The sequence below is a fragment of the Macaca fascicularis genome, chromosome 1 (genome assembly GCF_037993035.2).
Source record: "Macaca fascicularis isolate 582-1 chromosome 1, T2T-MFA8v1.1".
NCBI lineage: Eukaryota > Metazoa > Chordata > Mammalia > Primates > Cercopithecidae > Macaca > Macaca fascicularis.
The window spans coordinates 144,067,501-144,084,309 of NC_088375.1; positions in this window are offsets into that span (position 1 = coordinate 144,067,501).

Genomic DNA, 16,809 nt, shown 5'->3' on the forward strand with positions numbered 1-16,809 from the left:
TTATGCCTTGCTAATTTTTGTATTTTTTGTAGAGACTGTGTCTTGCCATGTTGCCCAGGCTGGTTTTCAAATCCTGGGCTCAAGCACTCAAGCAATCTGCCTGTCTTGGCCTCCCAAAGTGTTGGGATCACAGGAGTGAGCCACCATGCCCTACTTCTCTCTATTATTTCTTTATTTACCTCCCTCTGTTTTCTCCATTTTTTTTTTCTTTTTCTAACCCCTACTATGAAGATGTGATAGAGCTTCTGGTTCTATCCTCCATGCCTTCTAAATTCAGATTATTCTAAATATGTATTAAATGCTTGCTTGAGGCTTATTTTCTTTTGTAAAAAATATATTGGTGCCTTTCATGCTGAGCCTTTTCTTGAATATTTGGTGATTCTTTTAAATGTGCTTATATACGCAGAAGACAGTTGTAATTTAACAGCCGGGTGAAAATCCCTTTTTGCCTGTTAGTGAATACCTCGTCTGATTATACAAACTTTGTCTATTAATTTTCTATTGCTTCTGTTAACAAATTACCACAAACTAAAAACAACACAGATTTGCTATCTTGCAGTTCTGAGGGTAGAAATCCAAGAGGGTTCTAAAATGGGGCTAACATCAAGGTGTCAGCACCATCCTCTGGAGGCTCCAGGGGAGACTTTGTTCCATGCCTTTTCCAGCTTCTGAGGCTTCCCACATTCCTTGGCTTGTGACTCCCTCCATCTTCAAACAGCAGTCACTGCTTCATACCTTCTGGGATTCTGATTCTCCTACCTTCCTCTTTCATGAGGACCCCTGTGATTATATTGGACCCTTAAGATCTTTCACTTAATCACATGTGCAAAGTCTCTTTTTCCATGTAAAGTAAGAGTCACAGTTTCTGGGGATTAGGGCTAAATACCTTTGGGAAGCCATTTTTCTGCCTAGTGCCCCCAGGCTAGGATGGCTGTAATAGTGTTCCTTGTCCCCTACGGTAGCCTTTAAATGACCTGGGGACCCTTCTATTTCTGCACCTGGCACTTAATCCAGGAGTCTCTCCTGTCAGAATTCTCAATTTAAGAAAATCTGTTCTCATGGCTCTATTCTGGGGGCAAATTTTGGAGTTAGAAGACCCAGGAACAGGGTTGTCTGTCTGTTTGTTTGGGCTGTTGATTAGTTGTGTTACCTACTGCTCAAGCTCTTCTTTTGCAGTTGGCTTTCTATGCTTCTAATCTTTGCAGGTCTTCTGTTTGTTGGGTCAGAGAGATGGCATGTGAGGGTCAGCTCTTCATGCTTGATGACATACTTGAAAGTCAACCCCTAGATGCCTACTTCTCCTTGACCCTTGCTCTCCCAATATTTTCCTACTGATAAGATATAAAGAAGAATGATGCAAAAACAGACTTGTAATAAACATTTAGGTTACCTGTAATATAGGAAGATGAAGAAATGAAATCTGTTTTATGACAACCCTTTAGTACTCAGGCGATACTCTCTGTCGGGACATCTGCCTGGAGTGAGGGAACCAGGGAGTCCAATCACAGGCTGCATTAAAAGGGCATCTTAACATGACGCTCTGAAAATATGTGTTTTGGGAGCTGCAAAGTCTTGGTACCTGTTACCATTCTGCCAAGAACAGCTATTGTGGCTGGAACAAACCCATTTTCAAACTTGCTAATGCTATAAGGCTTCTGTGTCTCATTGCTTGGGATTCAAATGTTGCCTATACTATTCACATGACAGGTAGACCATATTTGGAACTGTTCCTGTGGCAGTGTAAACAAGGTCAAATAGTAGAGAAGCCTAAATCTGTTGTCTCTGTCAGCCTTTTCTCATTGGCTGTATATGCTCTGGAAATGCCTCCTTGTTTTAATCTGCAGGTGGTACATCTCCCCTGCTTTCAGCAATGTAATAGATTTTTAAAAAATATTGATTCTGTAATTTGTAGATTTTGGGGAGGGAGAACAGGTAAACATGTCATTTGTTAGCCAATAGAAATAGAAATAGGAATATTCAGCCCATTTTTCTAGAAAAGTGAGCGTAGTTTGAAGTTAGGTAATGTGATGCCTCCAGCTTTGTTCTTTTTGCTTAGGATTGTCTTGGCTAAACGGGCTCGTTTTTGGTTCCATATGAAATTTACAGTAGTTTTTTCCAATTCTGTGAAGAAAGTCAATGGTAGCTTGATGGGGATAGCATTGAATCTGTAAATCACTTTGGGCAGTATGGCCATTTTCATGATATTGATTCTTCCTATCCATGAGCATGGAACGTTTTTCCAATTGTTTATGTTCTCTCCTATTTCCTTGAGCAGTGGTTTATAGTTCTCCTTGAGGAGATCTTTCACATCCCTTGTAAATTGTATTCCTAGGTATTTCATTCTTTTTGTAGGAATTGTGAATGGGAGTTCACTCATAATTTGGCTTTCTGTTTGTCTATTATTGGTGTATAGAAATGCTTGTGATTTTTGCACATCGATTTTGTATCGTGAGGCTACAGTAACCAAAACAGCATAGTACTGGTACCAAAACAGATAGATAGACCAATGAAACAGAACAGAGTCCTCAGAAAGAACGCCACACATCTACGACCATCTGGTCTTTGACAAACCTGACACAAACAAGCAATGGGGAAAGGATTCCCTATTTTTTTTTTTTTTTTTTGAGACAGAGTCTCGCTCTGTTGCCCAGGCTGGAGTGCAGTGGTGTGATCTCGGATTCGCGCCGTTCTCCTGACTCAACCTCCTGAGTAGCCGGGACTACAGGCGCCCACCACTATGCCCGACTACTTTTTTGAATTTTTAGTAGAGATGGGGTTTCACCATGTTAGCCAAGATGGTCTCAATCTCCTGACCTCATGATCCACCAGCCTCAGCCTCCCAAAGTGCTGGGATTATAGGCGTGAGCCACCACACCTGGCAGGATTCCCTATTTAATAAATGATGTTGGGAAAGCTGGCTAGCCTTATGCAGAAAACTGAATCTGGACCCCTTCCTTACATCTTATACAAAAATTAACTCAAGATGGATTAAAGACTTAAGCACAAGACCTAAAATCATAAAAACCCTAGAGGAAAACCTAGGCAATACCATTCAGGACAGAGGCATGGACAAAGACTTCATGACTAAAACACCAATAGCAATGGCAATAAAAGCCAAAATTGACAAATGGGATCTAATTAAACTAAAGAGCTTCTGCACAGCAGAAGAAACTATCATCAGAGTGAACAGGCAACCTACAGAATGGGAGAAAATTTTTGCAATCTACCCATCTGACAAAGGGCTAACATCCAGAATCTACAAAGAACTTAAACAAATTTACAAGAAAAAACAAACAACCACATCAAAAAGTTGGCAAAGGATATGAACAGACCCTTCTTAAAAGAAGACATTTATGTGGCCAACAAACATGTGAAAAAAAGTTCATCATCACTGGTCATTAGAGAAATGCAAATCACAACCACAATGAGATACGATCTGACGCCAGTTAGAATGGCAATCATGAAAAAGTCAGGAAACAACAGATGCTGGAGAGGATGTGGAGAAATAGGAATGCTTTTACACTGTTGGTGAGAGTGTAGGAGTGTAAATTAGTTCAACCATTATGGAAGACAGTGTGGTGATTTCTCAAGGATCTAGAACCAGAAATATCATTTGACCCAGTAATCCTATTACTGGATATATACCCAAAGGATTATAAATCATTCTACTATAAAAGCACATGCACATGTATGTTTATTGCAGCAATGTTCACAATGGCTAAGACTTGGAACCAATCCAAATGCCCATCAATGATAGACTGGATAAAGAAAATGTGGCACATATACACCATGGAATACTATGCAGTATAAAAAATGATGAGTTCATGTCCTTTGCAGGGACATGGATGAAGCTGGAATCCATAATTCTTAGCAGACTATCACAAGAACAGAAGACCAAACACTGCATGTTCTCACTCATAAGTGGGAGCTGAACAACGAGAACACATAGACACAGAGAGGCGAACATCACACACTGGGGCCTATCGGGGGTGGTGGGGCTAGGCAAGGGATAGCATTAGGAGAAATACCTAATGTAGATGACAGGTTGATGGGTGCAGCAAACCACCATGGCACGTGTATACCTATGTAACAAACCTGCACATTCTGCACATGTATCCCAGAACTTAAAGTATAATTTAAAAAAATTTAAAAAAGTGAGCATAGGTATAAGAGCTGTTGAAAGTCATAAACATACAGCAGTCAATATCATGCCCGCTCAGCTCCCTGGGCTTGTCAAAGAAACACATATGAGTTCTTTTGCAGCATTTGGATCATTGAAGAAATGCCATAAGCTTTAAACATGTAATTGTTACTGCCATCTTTGAGAAGGAAAACAGGAAAGAAAGTTATGACAATTGTGTCGTGTTTGTTCTTTTAGCAACAGTTACTTGACCAAAATTTTCCTGAGTGATGTATGTAGCAAATGCCTCTGGCACCGGTGTCATATCTCCTCAGCCCACCTCTGTTTTTAGCTGTAGCTGCACTGGACAGTTCCATACAAGTTCAGACTCACCTTGTGCTGACAATGCCACACTTCGCATGTATGCTGTGTGTCTTCCTGCTTTCTTCCCCAGGGCTTTCTTCAATGCCACAAAAGCCTGCACAATCCCCATGCAAGTGCAGCCCAACGGGGTGGGAGTCTTAATGCCTTCAAGGTCAACCCACAACCAATGTAGGACAGAACCCAGTGGACAAATGCTCCAGCCCACTGTCCTTTGGGTGACCACTTCTTTGGGGGGGCATTATGCATGCTTTTCAAGAGTTCCAGACCAAATCAAATCCCTGTTTGCTCACAGTGGTGACCTTGGTAATACATCTTTATTTTGTTTTTCCTTCTCTCTTCTTTCACTCTCCTGACTCCCCCCAACGCCTGCTTTCTGGAACCACCTCCCCAGTAGATCATCTGTACCCAAGACTTTGTCTCAGGCTTTGCTTTTGACAGAACCCAAACTAAGACAATGTCATTAAATGTCTACTCAAGAATTTTTATGAAGCTTTAAATAAGATTGAAGTGCTTTACAGCTTGCCTTAGCTATAAGGGAGATGTAGAAAAAAAATGGGAAATATCACTGGGAATCTTAATGTTTTCTTGACCTTCAGCAACATAATCACATATGAAAGCATAACTGTTGAGTAATTCTTCTAGTTCCTCAGCATCCTGGGGCTGCAGTCGTGTAGATTAGAGGAGGAATGAGGAAAATAGCTGTTTATTATTGCATGCCTTCTCTAGGGGCTCCTTTATGTGCTACATTTAACCCACTGACTAACTCTTAAAGATGAACATTAGAATCCCCATTTCACACAAGTAAGAGGTAAAACAATAATATAATTTGCCCAAGGCGGAAATAACCAGTTAATGGCTGATACCAATTACTGGTCATTACAGTTCGCTGGTAGTAATTTTAAATGAATAATGTATATAATCAATTTATTTCATGTTTACCTTTTTATTTTAAACTTTATTTAAAAGTTTTTATTCGGCCGGGCGCGGTGGCTCAAGCCTGTAATCCCAGCACTTTGGGAGGCTGAGACGGGCAGATCACGAGGTCAGGAGATCGAAACCATCCTGGTTAACACGGTGAAACCCCGTCTCTACTAAAAAATACAAAAAACTAGCCGGGCGAAGTGGTGGGCGACTGTAGTCCCAGCTACTCGGGAGGCTGAGGCAGAATGGTGTAAACCCGGAAGGCGGAGCTTGCAGTGAGCTGAGATCAGGCCACTGCACTCTAGCCTGGGCGACAGAGCGAGACTCCATCTCAAAAAAAAAAAAAAAAACAAAACAATTTTTTTTTATTCAAGGTAGTATATACACATTGTACAAAATTCTAAGTTGCAAGAAGGTATGCAGTGAAAGGCATATCTCTCTCTTCTGCCTTTGCTCTAGGCCTTTTAAGGAAATATCTACTTTTATCAGTTTCTTGTATGTTCTTCCAGAGATGTGCTGTATGTATATGGGTTATTTTATTTTATTTTATTTTATTTTATTTTATTTGAGACAGAGTCTTCCTCTGTTGCCCAGGCTGGAGTGCAGTGGTGTGATCTCAGCTCACTGCAATCTCTGCCTCTTGGGTTCAAACAATTCTCCTTCCTTAGCCTCCCAAGTAGCTGGGACTACAGGCATGCGCCACCATGCCCTGCCAATTTTTGTATTCTTAGTAGGGACAGGGTTTCCCTATGTTGGCCAGGCTGGTCTCGAACTTCTCACCTCAGGTGATCTGCCCTCCTCAGCCTCCCAAAGCCCAGGGATTGCAGGTGTGAGCCACTGCGCCAGGTCGATTATTTTATTTTTATTTTTACATATAACATGCACATTGCTCTTTGCTTTGCTGTGCTATTTTCACATAAAATATGTTAGAGACCTTTACAATTGATTCACAAAGAACTGACTTATTATTTTTAGCTGTTGTATAATAGTCCATTGTATGGATGTGTTCTCTATAACCTACAATAATCTGTTAAATTTTATCATATAAAACCTTAACACTTTTTTTTTTTTTTTGAGACAGAATCTCACTCTGTTGCCCAGGCTGGAATGCAGTGACACAATCTTGTCTTCCACAGTCTTCACCACAATCTTTGTCTCCTGGGTTCAAGCAATTCTCCTGCCTCAGCCTCCTGAGTAACTGGGACCACAGGTATGCACCACCATGCCTGGCTAATTTTTGTATTTTTATTAGAGATGGAGTTTCGCCATGTTGGCCAGGCTGGTCTCGAACTCCTGACCTCAGGTGATCTGCCCCCGCCTTGGTCTCCCAAAGTGCTGAAATTACAGGTGTGAGCCACCCTGCCTGGCCTCTTAACACTTTTTGATACTGGTTGAACCAATCATTTAAAAATTCTTAGTGGAACAAATTATAACATAAAAATAAGAAAATGTTTTAAGAAACCAATAATAAGCGATTGTGTTATCTCTTTGTACATAGGAAGCTTTGAATTGTACAGAATTTTTCTGTACTTAAAAATTTTTATTATGAGCATTGAATATTGTCAATTATATACTAGGATAGAGATACTAGAAAAATAAATCCCATGTACAGATTAAGTACATTCAGTAAATATGAAGATTTAGTCATTTTCTCTTTATGTATCTTTTTAGAAGTTTTATTTTCTTTTGTTGGTGCATTTTAAATAAAAACTTAATGTATTTTTCACTCCTATGTACTTTTTGATATGCATTTCTTTGTGTGTGTATGTGCACATATGTTTATGATAAGAACACTTGGCATAAGATCTACCCTCTTAGCAAATTTTTAACTCTACAATATGGCATTGTTAACTATAGGCAGTAGGCTGTACAGTATAACTCTAGAACTTACTCATCTTGCATACCGGAAATTTTGTACCCTTTGACCAATACCTCCCCATATCACCTTTTCCCCAGCCCCTGACATACACCCTTCTATGTTCTGCTCCTATGAGTTTGACTGTTTTAGATTTCTCATGTAAGTGGAATCATGCAGCATTTGCCATTGTGTCTAGCTTATTTCACTTAGCATGGTATCCTCCTGATTTATCCGTATTGTTGCAAATGGCAGGATTTTTTTTTCTTTTTTAAGATTTCCATTTTGTGTGTGTTTGTGTGTATATACGCCACAATTTCTTTATCCATTCATTTATTAATGGACTTTTAGATTGCTGCCATATTTTCACTGTTGTGAATAATGCTCTAATGAACACAGCAGTGCAGATATCTCTTCAAAATTCTGATTTTAATTCCTTTGGACATATATCCCGAAATGGGATTGCTGGATCCTATAGGGTAGTTCTATTTTTAACTTTCTGAGGAATCTCCATACTGTTTTCCATAGTGGGTGCACTAATTTACATTCCCACCAACAGTGTACCCTTTCCTCTACATCTTTGTCAACTATTGTTATCTCTTGCCTTTTTGATAGTAGCCATTCTAATAGGTGTGAGGTGATAGCTCATTGTGACTTTGATTTGCATTTTCATGATGATTAGTGATATTGGACTTTTTTATATATCCATTGGCCATTTATATGTCTTCTTTGGAGAAATATCTATTGAGGTCCTTTATTCATTTTTAATTGGGTTATTATTATGATACTGAGTTATAGAAATTCCTTATATATTCTGGATATTAGTTATTTATCATTTAAGTGGTTTTCAAATATTTTTTGCCATATTGTAGGTTACCTTTTCATTTCATTGATTGTTTCCTTTGCTGTGCAGAAGCTTTTTAGTTTGATGCAATACCACTTGTTTATTATTGCTTTTGGTGTCATATCCAAGAAGCCATTGCCCAGATCATTGTCAAGAAGCTTATTTCCTATGTTTTCTTCTAGGAATTTTATGATTTCAGGTCTTAGATTTGTTTTTAATCCATTTTTGTGCATGGTGTAAGCTAAGAGCCCAATTGTACTCTTTTGCATGTGGATATCCAGTTCTTCCAATAACATTATTGAAGAGACTATTTTTTTCCTGCATGTTATTGGCACCCATGTCAAATACCATATGATCATATATGTGTAGGCATATTTTGGGGCTCTCTATTCTGTTCTATTGATCTATATGTCTGTTTATATTCCAGTACCACACTGTTTTAATTACTGTAGATTTGTAATATGTTTTGAAATCAGGAAATATATCTCCAATTTGGTTCTTTTTGCTGAAAATTGCTTTGGCTCTTCAGAGTGTTTTGTGTACTTTTTTTATTTCTATAAAAAATGCCCTTAGTTTTTTGACAAGATTTGCATTGGATCTGTAGATCACTTGGATAGTATGGACTTTATAACCATATTAATTCTTTTATTTTTAAATTCATTTTAACAATATTAATCCCTCTGACCCAATAAATATTAAGGCTGAATAATATTTCATTATTTCAGTATACACATTGAAAATGATTATAGACACACACACACACACACACAAACACACACCACAGTTTTATTCATTCATCCATTTGTGGACTTTTAGATTGCTTTTAGAATGCAGGATGTCATTCCATTTATTTCTTAGTTTCAATTTTCTTCATCAATGTTCCACAGATTCTGATGTACAAGTCTTTCAACTTGGTTAAGATTATTCCTAAATACTTCATTCTTTTTGATGCTATTGTAAATGGGATTGGTTTCCTAAATGTTCTTTTTGGATAGTTTGTTTTTAGTGTATAGACATGCAACTGATTTTTGTATGTCGATTTTTGTATCTTGTAACATTACTGAATTACTTTCTTAGTTCTAACAGATTTTATTGTGGGGCTTTTAGAGTTTTATACATACGAGATCATGTCATCTACAAACAGATAATTTAACTCTTTCTTCTCTGATTTGGATGCTTTTTATTTCTTTTTCTTGCCTAATGGCTCTGGCTAGGACTTCTGGGAGTATGTTGAATAGAAATGATGAGACTGGGCATCCTTGCTTTGTTGTGGATCTTAAGGAAAAGTTTTCATGAACTGTGTAGAATCTAATTCTCTTCAATTAGATATCTTTCTGTCTCTCTTTGTTCTGTCTCTCTGTCTGTGTCTATCTGTCTCTCCCCTTCCTCTAATATCAGTCTTTAAAAATTATGCCATGTGTAGTCTCGAAATTCTACTGATTGAATTTAAAACTTGTTGTCAGTGTCAATTTAATTCAATTTCTATTGGTTTAGATGGTTTTTCAGAAGCAGGCATCAATTTCAGAAACTTGTTTTCTTCATTAAGATGTGTAAGACAAATGTATAGGCTATGGATTTTTTTTTCAGATAGTATAAGAAAATTTGAAAAGTGTACATTAGATAAATCCAAATGTTTATTCCTATTCGTAAAGCCCCTCTAAAACTTTATAGAGCATGCCTACTTCTATGATTGAAGGAAGATTCTAATGGAACTATGAAACTGTCATTTGCAAAAGTCTAATTTTCATATTATTTTTTACTTTATTCTGTGTTTTGGACCTATTAACCAATAACCTGGAATAACCTCAGTAACCCAAGCTCAATTTGTAAAAAGCTGTTCATTAATGTTTTCCATAGACACATACATTTGTATTTTTAAATTAAACTTTTAATGTTGAGATAACTGTAGGTTCACATGCAGTTTTAAGAAATAATACAAAGAGGCTGGGCATGGTGCCTCACACCAGTAATCCCAGTACTTTGGGAGGCTGAGGCTGGCAGATCATTTGAGGTCAGGAGTTCAAAACCAGCCTGGCCAACATGGTGAAACCCCATCTCTACTAAAAATACAAAAATTTGCCAGGTGTGGTGGCATGCTTCTGTAGTCCCACCTACTTGGGAGGCTGAGGTGGAAGAATCACTTGAACCTGGGAGGTGGAGGTTTGGAGGTTGCAGTGAGCCGAGATTGCACTACCGCACTCTAACCTGGGCAACAGAGGGAGACTCTGTCTCAAAAAAAAAAAAAAAAAAAAAAAAAGGCAAAAAGAAAGAAATAATGCAAAGAGGTCCCATATACTCGTTACTGACTTTCTCCCAATGGTAAGCCCTTATGAACTTATAGTACAACATCACAACTAGAACATTGACAATGTTTTGGTACCAGTACCATGCTGTTTTGGTTACTGTAGCCTTGTAGTATAGTTTGAAGTCAGGTAACGTGATGCCTCAAGCTTTGTTCTTCTGGCGTCGGATTGACTTGGCAATGCGGGCTCTTTTTTGGTTCCATGTGAACTTTAAAGTAGTTTTTCCTTACATGCCTTGTAAGTTGGATTCCTAGGTATTTTATTCTCTTTGAAGCAATTGTGAATGGGAGTTCACTCATGATTTGGCTCTCTGTCTGTTATTGGTGTATAAGAATGCTTGTGTTTTTGCACATTGATTTTGTATCCTGTGACTTTGCTGAAATTGCTTATCAGCTTAAGGAGATTTTGGGCTGGGTGATGGGGTTTTCTAAATATACAATCATGTAATCTACAAACAGGGACAATTTGACTTCCTCTTTTCCTAATTGAATACCCTTTATTTCTTTCTCCTGCCTGATTGCCCTAGCCAGAACTTCCAACACTATATTGGATAGGAGTGGTGAGAGAGGGCATCATTGTCTTGTGCCAGTTTTCAAAGGGAATGCTTCCAGTTTTTGCCCATTCAGTATGATATTGGCTGTGGGTTTGTCATAAATAGCTCTTATTATTTTGAGATACGTTCCATCAATACCAAATTTATTGAGAGTTTGTAGCATGAAGGGCAGTTGAATTTTGTCAAAGCCCTTTTCTGCATCTATTGAGATAATCATGTGGTTTTTGTCTTTGGTTCTGTTTATATGCTGGATTATGTTTATTGATTTGCATATGTTGAACCAGCCTTGCATCTCAGGGATGAAGCCTACTTAATCATAGTGGATAAGCTTTTTGATGTGCTGCTGGATTCAGTTTGCCAGTATTTTATTGAGGATTTTTGCATCAATGTTCATCAGGGATATTGGTGTAAAATTCTCTTTTTTTGCTGTGTCTCTGCCAGGCTTTGGTATCAGGATGATGTTGGCCTCATAAAATGAATTGGGGAGGATTCCTTCTTTTTCAATTGATTGGAATAGTTTCAGAAGGAATGGTACCAGCTCCTCCTTGTACCTCTGGTAGATGTGGCTGTGAATCCATCTGGTCCTGGACTTCTTTTGGTTGGTAGGCTATTAATTACTGCCTCAATTTCAGAGCCTGTTATTGGTCTATTCAGGGATTCAACTTCTTCCTGGTTTACACTTGGCAGAGTGTATGCGTACAGGGATTTATCCATTTCTTCTAGATTTTCTAGTTTATTCACATAGAGGTGTTTATAGTATTCTCTGATGGTAGTTTGTATTTCTGTGGGCTCGGTGGTAATATCGCCTTTATCATTTTTTATTGCATCTATTTGATTCTTCTCTCTTTTCTTCTTTATTAGTCTTGCTAGCAGTCTGTCAATTTTGTTGATCTTTTCAAAAAACCAGCTCTGGTTTCATTGATTTTTTTTTGAAGGTTTTTTTGTGTCTCTGTCTCCTTTAGTTCTGCTCTGATCTTAGTTATTTCTTGTCTTCTGCTACCTTTTGAATGTGTTTGCTCTTGCTTCTCTAGTTCTTTTAATGATGATGTTAGGGTGTCAATTTTAGATCTTTCCTGCTTTCTCTTGTGGGCATTTAGTGCTATAAATTTCCCTCTACACACTGCTTTAAATGTGTCCCAGAGATTCTGGTATGTTGTGTCTTTGTTCTCATTGGTTTCAAAGAACATCTTTATTTCTGCTTTCATTTTGTTATGTACCCAGTAGTCATTCAGGAGCAGATTGTCGTTCAGTTTCCATGTCGTTGAGCAGTTTTGAGTGAGTTTCTTAATCCTGAGTTCTAATTTGATTGCACTGTGGTCTGAGAGACAATTTGTTATAATTTCTGTTCTTTTACATTTGCTGAGGAGTGCTTTACTTCTAACTATGTGGTCAATTTTGGAATAAGTGTGATGTGGTGCTGAGAAGAATGTATATGACTTGGGTGGAAAGTTCTGTAGATGTCTATTAGGTGTGCTTGGTGCAGAGTTGAGTTCAATTCCTGGATATCCTTGTTAACTTTCTGTCTCGTTGATCTGTTTAATGTTGACAGTGGGGTGTTAAAGTCTCCCATTATTATTGTGTGGGAGTCTAAGTCTCTTTGTAAGTCTCTAAGGACTTGCTTTATGAATCTGGGTGCTCCTGTATTGGGTGCATATATATTTAGGATAGTTAGCCCTTCTTGTTGAATTGATCCCTTTACCATTATGTAATGTTCTTCTTTGTCTTTTTTTGATCTTTGTTGGTTTAAAGTCTGTTTTATCAGAGACTAGGATTGCAACCCCTGCCTTTTTTTGTTTTCCATTTGCTTGGTAGATCTCCCTCCATCCCTTTATTTTGAGCCTATGTGTGTCTCTGCACGTGAGATGGGTCTCCTGAAAATAGCACACTGATGGGTCTTGACTCTTTAACTGATTTGCCAGTCTGTGTCTTTTAATTGGAGGATTTAGCCCATTTACATTTAAGGTTAATATTGTTATGTGTGAATTTGATGCTATCATTATGATGTTAGCTGATTATTTTGCTTGTTAGTTGATGCAGTTTCTTCCTAGCATCGATGGTCTTTACATTTTGGCATATTTTTGCAGTGTCTTGTACCAGTTGTTCCTTTCCATGTTTAGTGCTTCCTTCAGGAGCTCTTGTACAGCAGGCCTGGTGGTGACAAAATCTCTCAGCATTTGCTTGGCTGTAAAGGATTTTATTTCTCCTTTACTTATGAAAGTTAGTTTGGCTGGATATGAAATTCTGGGTTGAAAATTCTTTTCTTTAAGAATATTGACTATTGTCCCCCACTGTCTTCTAGCTTGTAGAGTTTCTGCCGAGAAATCCGCCGTTAGTCTGATTGGCTTCCCTTTGTGGGTAACCCGACCTTTCTCTCTGGCTTCCCTTAACATTTTTTCTTTCATTTCAACTTTGGTGAATCTGACAATTATGTGTCTTGGAGTTGCTCTTCTCGAGGAGTATCTTTGTGGTGTTCTCTGTATTTCCTGAATTTGAATGTTGGCCTGCCTTGCTAGGTTGGGGAAGTTCTCCTGGATAATATCCTGCAGAGTGTTTTCCAACTTGGTTCCATTCTCCCCGTCACTTTCAGGTATACCAATCAGATTTGGTTTTTTCACATAGTCCCATATTTCTTGGAGGCTTTGTTCATTTCTTTCTACTCTTTTTTCTCTAAACTTCTCTTCTCACTTCATTTCATTCATTTGATCTTCAATCACTGATACCTTTTCTTCCAGTTAATTGAATCAGTTACCGAAGCTTATGCATTTGTCATGTGGTTCTCGTGGCATGGTTTTCAGCTCCATCTGGTCATTTAATGACTTTTCTACATTGGTTATTCTAGTTAGTCATTCATCTAATCTTTTTTCAAGGTTTTTAGCTTCTTTGCAATGGGTTCGAACTTCCTCCTTTAGCTTGGAGAAGTTTGATCGTCTGAAGCCTTCTTCCCTCACCTCATCAAAGTCATTCTCCATCCAGCTTTGTTCCATTGCTGGCGAGGAGCTGCGTTCCTTTGGAGGGGGAGAGGCACTCGGATTTTTAGAATTTTCAGCTTTTCTGCTCTGTTTTTTTCCCCATGTTTGTGGTTTTATCTACCTTTGGTCTTTGATTATGGTGATGTACAGATGGGGTTTTGGTGTGGATGTTCTTTCTGTTTGTTAGTTTTCCTTCTAACAGTCAGGACCCTCAACTGCAGGTCTGTCGGAGTTTGCTGGAGGTCCACTCCAGACCCTGTTTGCCTGGGTATCAGTAGCAGAGGCTGCAGAAAAGTGAATATTGCTGAACAACAAATGTTGCTGCCGAATCGTTCCTCTGGAAGCTTCGTCTCAGAGGGGTACCTGGCCGTGTGAGGTGTCAGTCTACCCCTGCTGGGATGCGCCTCCCAGTTAGGCTACTTGGGGATCAGGGACCCACTTGAGGAGGCAGTCTGTCCGTTCTCAGATCTCAAACTCCATGCTGGTAGAACCACTACTCTCTTCAAAGCTGTCAGATGGGGACATTTAAATCTGCAGAGGTTTCTGCTGCCTTTTGTTTGGCTATTCCCTGCCCCCATAGGTGGAGTCTACAGAGGCAAGCAGGCCTCCTTGAGCTGCAGTGGGCTCCACCGAGTTCGAACTTCCCTGCTGCTTTGTTTCCCTACTCGAGCCTCAGCAATGGTGGGCATCCCTCACCCCGCCTCTCTGCCACCTTGCAGTTAGATCTCAGACTGCTGTGCTACCAATGAGGGAGGCTCTGTGGGTGTGGGACCCTCTAAGCCAGGGGTTGGATATAATCTCCTGGTGTGCCATTTGCTAAAACCCTTGGAAAAGCACAGTATTAGGGTGGGAGTAACCCGGTTTTCCAGGTGCTGTGTGGTCATGGTTTCCCTTGGCTAGGAAAGGGAATTCCCTTACCCTTTGCACTTCCCGGGTGAGGTGATGCCTCCCCCTGCTTTGGCTCTCGCTTGGTGGGCTGTACCCACTGTCCTGCACCCACTGTCCGACACACCCTAGTGAGATGAACCTGGTACCTCAGTTGGAAATGCAGAAATCACCCATCTTCTGCGTTGCTCACACTGGGAGCTGTAGCCTGGAGCTGTTCCTATTTGGCTATCTTGCAACCCCTACCGCATTGTTTGATTTTTCATGTGTTAAACTAACCTTGCATTTCTGGAATGAATTCTATTTGGTCATACTCTATTATGTAAAAAGATATACTGCTAGATTTGATTTGCCAATATTTTGTGAGGATTTTTGTGTCTAAGTTTATGAAAGATAATGGTTTGCTGTAATGCCTTTGTCTGGTTTTGGTATCAGGGTAGTGAGCTGGCCTTAATAAGCCAGAAAATGTTCATTCTTCTTCTATTATTTTTTAAAGAATTTGTGTAGAACTGGTATTTTTGAGACTTTTTTCTTCCTTAAAAGTTTGAGAGACTTGTCCAGTAAAGCTATCTGCCTTGTAATTTTTTTTTAATTGGAAAGTTTATACCACAAATCTATTTTCTTTCATAGAAATAGAAATATTCAGATTTTTTCTTCTTGAGTAAGCTTTGTTAGTTTGTATCTTTTAAAGAATTTGTTTATTTAATCTAGTTCATTCAATATATAGCATGAACTTATTTGTAATAGTCACTTTTTGCTCTTTTAATGATGTATGAACTGTAGTAATGTCTATCTTTCATTTATGATACTAGTAGTTTGCATATTCTCTCTTTTTTGTCTTAATCAATTTGGCTGGAAGTTTGCCAATTTTATTCATCTATTCAAAGAACTAGCTTTTTGTTTCAGTGTTTTAATTTTTTTTCTGTTCTCAAATTCATTGATAGCTGCTCTTATTTTTATTATTTCTTTTCTCCTGCTTGTTTTGGGCTTAATTTATACTTTTTTTTTTTTTTTTTTTTTTTTTTTTTTTTTAGATTTTAAGCAGAAGCCTAGATTATTGATTTGAGAAAATTTTGCTTTTATAATAAAAGCATTTAATGCTATGTATTTCTTTTCATGCATTGTTTTAACCATATTTCCCTGATTTTTCTTATGTTGTTTTTATTTTCATTTAATTAAAACTATTTTTTAAAATTACCCTTATGACTTTTTTAAACCAATATGGTATTCAGAAGTGCACTGATTTCTAATATTTGGGATAACTTTTCAGATGTGTTTTTGGTTTTGATTTTCAGTTTAATTTTGTCATTGCCAGAGAACATACTGTGATGGTCAATAGAGTCAAATTAGGTGTCAACTTGACTGGATTGAGGGTTGCCTCGATGGCTGATGAAGCATTGTTCTTGGGTATGTCTGTGAGAGTGTTTTCAAAGAAGATTGACATTTCAGTCAGTGGACTGGGAGAGGCAGACCCACCCTCAATGTAGGTAGGCACCATTCAATTGGCTGCCAGAACAGCTAGAACAAGCTGACACCTAACTTGACTAGATTGACCATTACACTATATACTTAATTATAAGTTCTCAATTCTTTACTAATATTTTAAATTTAGACTGTCAATTATCTTGTAGAGCTATTACAAATGAGATAAATATCTTTTACACTTACCTTTATTTTAATTATTCTGGAGATTTAATTTTATTGTATAAATACAAATTTCTTTTTGATACATATTCTTTGTTACTGAAGACATGAAACAAATCTTTTTGTAGTGCATGTCTGCTGGTAATGAATTCTCTCAGCTTTTGTTAGAAAGATATTTTTACTGGGTATAGAATTCTGAGGAGATAGATTAAAAATTTTTTTCCTTTTTAGCAGTTTAAAGATGTCACTTCATTGTCTTCTGGGTTGTATTATTATGACAAATAGTTTGCTACAATGTATATTTTTTTCTTAAGTTTGACATGTGTCATTT